The sequence below is a fragment of the Arachis ipaensis genome, chromosome B06, assembly GCF_000816755.2.
Source record: "Arachis ipaensis cultivar K30076 chromosome B06, Araip1.1, whole genome shotgun sequence".
NCBI classification, from domain to species: Eukaryota; Viridiplantae; Streptophyta; class Magnoliopsida; order Fabales; family Fabaceae; genus Arachis; species Arachis ipaensis.
In genome coordinates, this window is record NC_029790.2 from 32,297,316 (window position 1) to 32,306,895 (window position 9,580).

The following is a 9,580-nucleotide window of genomic DNA, read 5'->3' on the forward strand; positions in this document are numbered from 1 at the left end:
TCTAAGGAAGGTTCTCTCAGGTTCAGAATCAAAGGAAGTTGAAGCCCTGCTTCTTCTCCCTGTCATACAACCAACAAGTACCAGCAAAGAGAATAGGTGCAGAAAGTATATCTGTCAAAATTACTGTTAGTGTGAGTGATGCAATATATCAAACAGTTAGTGGGTTAGTGAGATGAAATGTAAATAACAAAGAAAAAGTAGGGGGAAGGGAAGAAATTAACTAAAATAGTAAGTAAATAACTCAAACAGAAATTTAAATCAAACAAAAATAAAATGCTCAATCTAGTTATCCTCCAATCTAATCATTGTTGATGCACAATCAATCCCCGGCAACGGCGCCATAAACTTGATGCACGGAAAACTTGTCTCATAACAAATTTCCTTCGGCAAGTGTACCAAATTTGTCGTCAAGTAAAAACTCACAATAGAGTGAGGTCGAATCCCACAAGGATTGATTGATCAAGCAACTTTAATTAGAGGAATGTTCTAGTTGAGTGAATCAGAAATTGATTTGAGAATTGCAGAAAATTAAATGGTGGGAAAGTAAATGGCAGAAAGTAAACTGCAGAATCTTAAACGGGAATGGGGGAATTGCTCATAAATGTAAATGACAGAAATTAAAGAGAATGGGTAAGATCAGAAATGGGGAGTTCATTGGGCTTAGGAGATGTTGCATTCTCTGGATCAATCTCATTTACATCTCTTCCTCAATCAATGCACTCATTGATCTCCTTGGCAATCTTAAGTGATAAAATTTCAATTTCTTGTAATTCAATCTCTCAAATCTTGATCAATAGCCAATTCCTTGGTCAATTGCTCATGAGAAGAGATGAAGTATGGTCACTGATTATACCACATGCATTTCCCAAATCAAGCATTGAGAGGATTATAGTCACATATCCATCCAAACCCAATTTGGTCCAGCATGAGAAAGCATTTCTAGCTTGATCTCTTCATTCCTCTTCCAAGGTTCAGAAGAGATCCAAGTATAAATAGTTTCTTTTCCAAGATAACTACCCAATTGGATGAAGATCGAAAGCTTTCAAGTAAAATCAAGAGAAAAGATAGAAGAAGAATAATGAAAACTAGTATTGATCCATCAAATTACAACAGAGCTCCCTAACTCAATGAAAGGGGTTTAGTTGTTCATAGCTTTGGAAAATGAAAACAAAGATGGAGAATACATGATGAAAACTAGAAGAGCAGAGAAAGTAAAATACAGGAAGTAGTTCTATGCTATTTTTCCACTCCCGGAACTCCTCAAATAATTCAAAGCTACTCCTATATATACTACTCTTCTCATCTTCTAGTTGGCTCTTCAAGTTTTGGGCTTTTGGATCTTGAGTTTGAAGCAGTTCTCTTCTTCATTTGGGCTTGGCTTTACTTGCAGAGAGAAAGTGTAAAGTGGGCAGAGATTTTAGCTCAGGACGTTAAGGTTGTTAACGTTTAGTGAAAATATGAGTTCGAGAACGTTAGTGACAATCAACTTTCTCACTAGCGTTCCTAAGTAAAAGCCACGTTAACCTCAACGTTAGTGGCACAAACGTTTCCACTAACGTTGCCTCTAGGTCCTTCGCACACGTTATTGGGACTTAACTTTCCCAATAACGTTGAAAAGCCCCCATTGCTCCTACGTTAGAGCCCACGTTAACTTAGTTAACGTGGCTCTTTAACGTGGGCTTGCCATCCTTCGAGAATGTTAGTGACATTCAACATTGTCACTAACGTTCCAATGTGCCCCTATGTCTCACGTTAGAATCCACATTAACTGGGTTAACGTGGCTTATATCGTGGCCATGCTTAGCCATCCCCAACGTTAGTGACAATGTTGAGTGTCACTAACGTTGGCTCATCATTCCTCATCCACGTTAGCTTCCACATTAACTAAGTTAACGTGGGAGTTAACGTGGCTCATAGTGGCTTGTGTGGCTCCTTCCAACGTTAGTGACAATGTTGAGTGTCACTAACGTTGGCCATCACCTTCTTCTCTCACGTTAGCCTCCACGTTAACTAAGTTAAAGTGGAAGTTAATGTGGCTCCTTGGGGTTGTGTGATTGCTTCCAACATTAGTGACAATGTTGGGTGTCACTAACGTTGTCGACTACTCTTGCCTCTTCACGTTAGCTTCCACATTAACCAAGTTAATGTGGGAGTTAACGTGGCATTGTGCACTTAGGCCAACGTTAGTGACAATGTTGAATGTCACTAACGTTTGCTTCCTTTCCCCCTTTTAACGTTAGAGGCCACGTTAACTAAGTTAACATGGACTCTAACATGGCCACTTGTGAGCATTGGCCAACGTTAGTGATAATGTTAAGTGTCACTAACGTTGGTCAAATTCCCTTCTTCACATTAGAGTTCACATTAACTTAGTTAACGTGACTCTTAACGTGGGTAATGATGGCTTCGAGAGCGTCATTGGCAGTCACTTTTCTCATTAACTTTGCAAGTTACCTCCCATTCCTTGCTTCCTTTGGTCCTGAAATCAGGCAATAGAGTGCATCAAAGTTCTAGTCCAAGTCATGGGTAATGCAGAATACAATTTGTCACTAAACTCATGCAAAATCCTCATGAAATTATGTAAAATGCACAATGTATGCTTGAATCAAGGTGTAAGTGAATATCTACCCAAAACTAGCTTATTTCCTAAGAAAATGCAAGAAACTATCCTAAAAACAGTAAAGAAAAGGTTAGTGAAACTGGCCAAAATGCCCTGGCATCAGAGGTTCAGCATCTCCTAAATCTTCAACCATTTCTTCCTCTACAACTATCATGGCTTCCTCCACTTGTTCCAATACAAAGCCATGCTCCTCATTGTCCACCGAAGTTTCTAGTGTCTCCTTTATGCTACGCTCTTCTTTAGATTCTCCACTTGTAGCCATGGGAGTACTTTGAGTGCTCAGATGTCGGGAAGCTATTATATTTACTACCTCAGTTAAGGCAGTAGTGAGTTCCAGTACGCTCCTTTGCATCTTCGCTTGCCCTTGAAGAAGAACACGAAGTTTGTCATTCACTGGAGGTTGTGGTGGGTATGAGGGTTCATTGGTTGGGAGAGAAGGTTCATAATAAGAATGTGGTGGTTCTTGGGAGTAATTGGATTGGAATTGTAGTGATAAGGGTCATACAGTGGTGAATGGTGAAAAGGAACTTGTGAGTGTGGTGGTTCAAAGCTATGTTGAGAGGATGGTCTATAAGCACAGGGTGGGGCTTGTTGGTAATTAAAAGGGGGTCCACCATAAGCTTGGTATGCATTATAGAGTGGTCCTTGCCCATGATATCTTGGAGGGTGTTGTTGCCTAAAGGGTTGATCAGGGCCTCTTGGCTCCATCCATCTTTGATTGCTTAGACCTTGATGCATATTCCTGTTATAGTTTCCACTCCTTTCAAAAAATTCAGAACCAAACTCAAGGCGAGAGGGGTGAGAATTCATAGTAGCTAATAGAAATAAAAGAGAAAAATAAAAAAAAATAAACAAGTAAAAGAAAAATATTTACAACAACCAATAATAAGGCACATGTTTGCAATTCCCCGGTAATGGCGCCATTTTGAAGAACGGATGCTTGACGGTTTAGAATTCAGAATAAATTTCCGTTGCAAGTATAGTTTCTAAACCAAGCAATCATCCTTTCTTACAAACGTTTTGGTTGTCACAAGTAACAAACCCAATAAAATTTATAAACCGAAGTATTCAAACCTCGGGTCATCTTCTCAAGGAATTGCAGGGAAGTGTTCTTATTATTAGTTATGGAAAACAATGTTTTTGGGTTTTGAAAGGTTTGAACAAGGAAAATAAATTGCAGGAATTAATAAATTAATATCTAATAAAACTCTTGGCAATGTATGAAAATTCGGAAGTCCTATCCTAGTTACTCTTATGAGAATTGAGTTTAACCCCACTTAGTTAACTTTTACAAAAGCAAGGGAAAGTCAAGTGGACTAATTAGTTAGATTCCCAAGTCCTAGCCAACTCCTAAGGAAAGACTAGAGTTAGTGGAATTCTAGTCAATTAGAGGAATTAATTAACAATCACGATAAGTTTAATAACTCAAGAGCCTCTAGTTAATCAATTAAAGCCAAGAATATAAAAAAAGCTAAATAAGAATCATAAATCTGAAATACCTCAATTTTATTTAATAAAAGGAAATTAATCCAAAAATATAAAGAGTTCATAAGCCAATTTGGCAACATAAGTAATTAAATGAGAGCATTAAAGTATATGAAAGTAAAAGAAAAATATAAAGTAAAAGGAATATTGAACCTGATTAAGAGTTGAAATCCTAAATCCTTTAAGAGGAATCCTAATCCTAAAACCTAAGAGAGAGGAGAGAACCTCTCTCTCTAAAAACTACATCTAAACTATGAAAAGTGAATAATAATCGACCTTCTATGAATGGATGCATTCCCCCACTTTATAACCTCTAATCTGTGCTTTCTGGACTTGGATCTAGGCCAAAAAGGGTTTCAGAAATCGCTGGGAGCGTTTTCTGCAGTTTCTGGTGCGTGGCGTCTGTCACGCGTCCGCGTGGGTCACGCGGTCGCGTCATCTGGAGTTTTCTTTATCACGCGTTCGCTTCGGTCATGCGTACACGTCATTTGTGTTCTGCTCAAGGCACGCGTCCGCGTCAGTCACGCGTTCGCGTCGCTGCCAGTTTCTTCAAAAACTCCATTTTGTGTTTTCTTCCATTTTTGTATGTTTCCTTTCCATCCTTTAAATCATTCCTGCCTTAGGAGATCTGAAAATACTTAACACACAAATTACGGCATCGAATGGTAATAAAAGGTAATTAAAATAAATATTTTTAAAGCATAGGAAACATGTTTTTCACAAATATCACATAATAAGGAAGGGAAAAGTAAAACCATGCAATTTCACATGAATAAGTGGGTGAAGGATTGAATAAATCACTTAAATTATGCACAAAATATATCATAAAATATGGGTTTATCAGCGAGTAACGAAGATAGTGGGTGATTGTCACGGGTCACCCCTTCATTTTGACTTAACTGAATTAAGTATGAGATTATATCTTAGAGAAGAAGTAAGCGTGAATTGAAAAAAAAACAATAGTACTTGCATTAATTCATGAAGAACAGCAGAGCTCCGCACCTTAATCTATGAGGAGTAGAAACTCTACTGTAGAAAATATATAAGAGAAAAAGGTGTAAGCATGGCCGTGTGGCCAGCCTCCAATGTCTAAGGACTATATCTCCAGAGATGAAAAAGTATCCGAATACAATAGTAAAAAGTGCTATTTATACTAAACTAGTTACTAGGGATTACAGAAAATAAGTAACTAAGTGCAGATAGTACAGAAATCCACTTCCGGGGCCCACTTGGTGTGTGCTTGGGCTGAGCATTGAGTTTTACACGTGCATAGGCCATTTCTAGAGTTAAACGCTAGCTTGGATTCCAGTTTAGGCGTTTAACTCTAGTTCTGGTGCCAGTTCTGGCATTTTACGCCAGAAAAAGGTCTCTGATGGGCGTTTGAATGCCAATTTGGGCCATCAAATCTCGGGCAAAGTATGGACTGTTATACATTTCTGGAAAGCTCAAGATGTCTACTTTCCAACGCAATTGAGAGCAAGGAAATTGGGCCTCTATAGCTCCAGAAAATCCATATTTCGAGTGCAGGAGGATCAGAATTCAACAGCATCTGCAGTCCTTTCTCAGCCTCTGAATCAGATTTTTGCTCAGGTCCCTCAATTTCAGCCAGAAATACCTGAAACCACAGAAAAATACACAAACTCATAGTAAAGTCCAGAAATGTGATTTTTGCATAAAAACTAATAAAAATATAATAAAAAGTAACTAAAACATACTAAAAACTATGTAAAAACAATGCCAAAAAGGGTATAAATTATCCACTCATCAATAAGCCACCTTGACAAGGAGCCTCCCAATTGTCCAACTTAAGGACTTAAACTAAAAGTGCTAGGTGGGAGACATCCCACCATGGTAAACTCTTTCCATTCTCTTATATATATAATCAATGAATGAATTGAGTTGCCATTGTTAGGTAGTTTTCTTCTTTGTATATTCTTATTTTAGTGTTTTGATTGTTAGTTTGTTTGATTAGATGTATGCCTTATGTTGTAGGTTAGTTGTTTTTGAATTGTATTTTGCTTGAAGTGTAAGTTTTGTTTGTTGTGTATTTGGAAATTTTTCAAAAACCAAAAGATTTGTTGTTAAATTTGAACTTTGGTTGCTTTAGATTGTTTGTAGGATAGGAGAGTACCCTGTTTCTGTTTCATTTCTTTAATAAAAAAAAAGAAAGAAAAGAGGAGAGTCGCCCCACGCGTAAGCGTGGGGGACACGTACGTGTCACTGGTATTTCTTACACACCCACGCATGAGCGTGAGCGATGCATACGCGTCGAGAAGCTGATGTTGGGACTCCTGCTACAAAAACCAGAGAGTTGCGCTGGAGTCGTGCTGCCTTTGTGCGAATAGCACAATTTAGCCCCACGCGTACGCGTAGATGACGCGTACGCGTCACCCGTCTTTTCTGCGATCCACGCGTATACGTGGATGACGCTTATGCGTCGCTTCCCTTCCTTGCTTTCCGCACGCACGCATCGCCCATACGCGCGTGTTGCCCCGTGCCCTGTTTTTGTTTTGTTCCTTTCTTCCTCTTTCTTCTTCTCTTATTCTTCTTTCCTTCCTCTTTCTTTCTACCTTTCTTCTTCTCTCTTCTTTCTTTCTTACTTTCTTCTTCTCTCTCTCTTCAAAATTCCATTTCTCATTTTTCTTATTTCTCATTTTCTTTTGTTTATTGCATTTTCATACTTTCATTCATTGCATTTTAATTTTGTTTTTATAGCTTGTTCTTATTTTACTTTTTAAGTTTCTTATTTTAATATTGGTGTTGAATTCTCATACTCAATTGTTGATATGGCGAGCAAGGAATAATGACATCTTTAATCCCGATGAAACTTGGCCTCCGAAAAAAGTGATTTGTCTGGCATTAACTTCAGAAAAGGAGCTTAGGAATATCTTTGAATTACAACGTATGTCCCTTACCTCTACACTAAATGGTTTTTGGAATCCCCCATCCATTGGTACTTTTAAGATTAATTGTGATGCTAGTTATTTTGGTTCGGGTGATAGTGTTGGTTTTGCTTGTGTTATTAGAGATTGTAATGGGAGCTGGCAAAGGGGGTGTTTGGGAATGATTGAGAGTAATAGTATTCTTCAAGGAGAATTGTTTGCTATTTGGAGAGGATATCTCTTAGCTTGGGATGTGGGTCAACGAGATGTTATTTGTGAGACGGATTGTGTGGAAGCATTTAATCTTGTTACTCAAGATGGTTTTGGGTTTATTGATCCACTGGTGCTCAAAATAAGAGATATCATGCATTGGAATTGGCGGGTTGACTTTCGTTTGATTATGAGAGATGCAAACACGGTGGCAGATACTATGGCAAAGATGGCGATGAAGTTACAACTTTCGCATGTGGAGCTTCTTTCACCTTGGGAGGAGTTTAAGAGTAGTCTTAAACGGGACTGTCCCTCTATTTAGGCAGTTCCTTGTTTTGTTTGTTTTGTTTTTCTTTGTTTAATTTATTTCAGTCACCAAAAAAAATTGTTGAGAATCTCTTGCATTGTTTTGGTGCTTCGTGACTTGCTAGTATTAATTGTAATATTTGTTCTACACACAAGATTAGTGGTTTAGTCCTTCCTAACTCATTATTCTTTGTTTTTGTGCTTCATTATCATTGAGTTAGGATGGAACCAAATGCTCTCATGCTTATCACTAATCTTGTTTGTGTCAATTCCTATTTGAACTTGATACATCTGAATGTTCTCTTCATGTCATTTATTTATGCTTTGACGTTACTCTTGCATCAAGTATTAGTGATATGCCCTTTGCTTACATTACTTTCTCGCTTACATGTTGTAGCTACCATGTAAGTGGAGAACCTTACTCTTACTTGGCATTAGCCCCCACCTACGTTCTAATTGCTTTGACATCTTTGTTGTAGGCTTAATTTTCTTTCTTTTTCTCTCCCTTTAGGCCGGCCACCGAGAGGGAAAGGAAAAGTTTCATGGGGCAACAAACAAGTTCTTCCGCACAACTTTTTGAAGGAGTTCAGCAGTTGGAGCAACCCACCCACCTTGCTCTTCTTTGCATGCACCGAGGACGGTACAAATTTATAAATGTGGGGAGGTCGTACGACCGACCTCTGATGAGCGGATAATTTATACCCTTTTTGGCATTGTTTTTAGGTAGTTTTTAATATGTTTTAGTTACTTTTGGTTATATTTTTATTAGTTTTTATGCAAAAATCATATTTCTGGACTTTATTATGAGTTTGTGTGTTTTTCTGTAATTTTAGGTATTTTCTGGCTGAAATTAAAGGACCTGAGCAAAAATTCGATTCAGAGGCTGAGAAAGGACTGCAGATGCTGTTGGATTCTGACCCTCCTGCACTCGAAATGGAGTTGCTGGAGCTACAGAAGCCCAATTGGTGCGCTCTCAATTGCGTTGGAAAGTAGACATCTTGGGCTTTCTAGAAATATATAATAGTGCATACTTTGTCCGAGATTTGATGGCCCAAACTGGCGTTAAACGCCAGCTAGAGACCCTTTTCTGGAGTAAAACGCCAGAACTGGCACCAAAACTGGAGTTAAACCCCCCAAACTAGCATGTAGCATCCAAGCTGAAGTTTAACTCCAAGAATGGCCTATGCACGTGAAAGCTTCAATGCTTAGCCCAAGCACACACCAAGTGGACCCCGGAAGTGGATTTCTGCACTATCTGTACTTAGTTACTCAATTTCTGTAAACCTAAGTTACTAGTTTAGTATAAAAACTACTTTTAGAGATTCATTTTGGAACTCATGACACTTTACATTTCATGTTGTATCTCCTACGGCATGAGTCTCTAAACCCCATAGGTGGGGGTGAGGAGCTCTGCTGTGTTTCAATAGATTAATGCAATTACTACTGTTTTCTATTCAATCACGCTTGATTCTATTCTAAGATACTCACTCATACTTCAATCTAGAGAATATGATGATCCGTGATACTCATCATTATTCTCAATTCTATGAACGTGTGCCTGACAACCACTCCCGTTCTATCTGAGCTCAACGTAGTCATTGGGCGACAGCTTGAGTGCGTATCTCTTGGTCTCTAATCCACTGACCGAGTCCGTGGGATTAGAACCTTCGTGGTAGAGGCTAGAACCAATTGGCAGCATTCCTGATATCCGAAAAGTCTAAACATTGTCTGTGGTATTCCGAGTAGGATTTGGAATGGGATGACTGTGACGAGCTTCAAACTCACGAATGTTGGGCGCAGTGACAGTGTGCAAAAGGATAGAGAGATCCTATTCCGACACTAGTGGGAACCGACAGATGATTAGCCGTGCGGTAGCTGTACCTGCTATTTTTCATCCGATACGAGAGATCCGACAGTTGATTAGCCGTACAGAAACCGTGCCTGGTATTTTTCATCCGAGAGGATCATACAGCTTGCCATTGAAGGAAGCCATGCGTTTTTGGAGAAGAAGACAGTAGGAAAGCAGAGATTCAGACGACAGAGCATCTCCGGAACCTCAACCTGTTCCTCCATACTG

At 38.9% G+C, this 9,580-nt stretch overlaps 1 long non-coding RNA gene across 1 annotated transcript in view; it reads left to right on the forward strand.

The window, feature by feature from the left end:
• The window catches only part of LOC110263949, a 24,298-nt gene extending 16,120 nt beyond the window's left edge, over window positions 1-8,178 (forward strand). The window contains exon 3 of the long non-coding RNA XR_002349676.1: window positions 8,103-8,178. This is a non-coding gene — a long non-coding RNA (uncharacterized LOC110263949). The remainder of the gene's footprint in view (window positions 1-8,102) is intronic.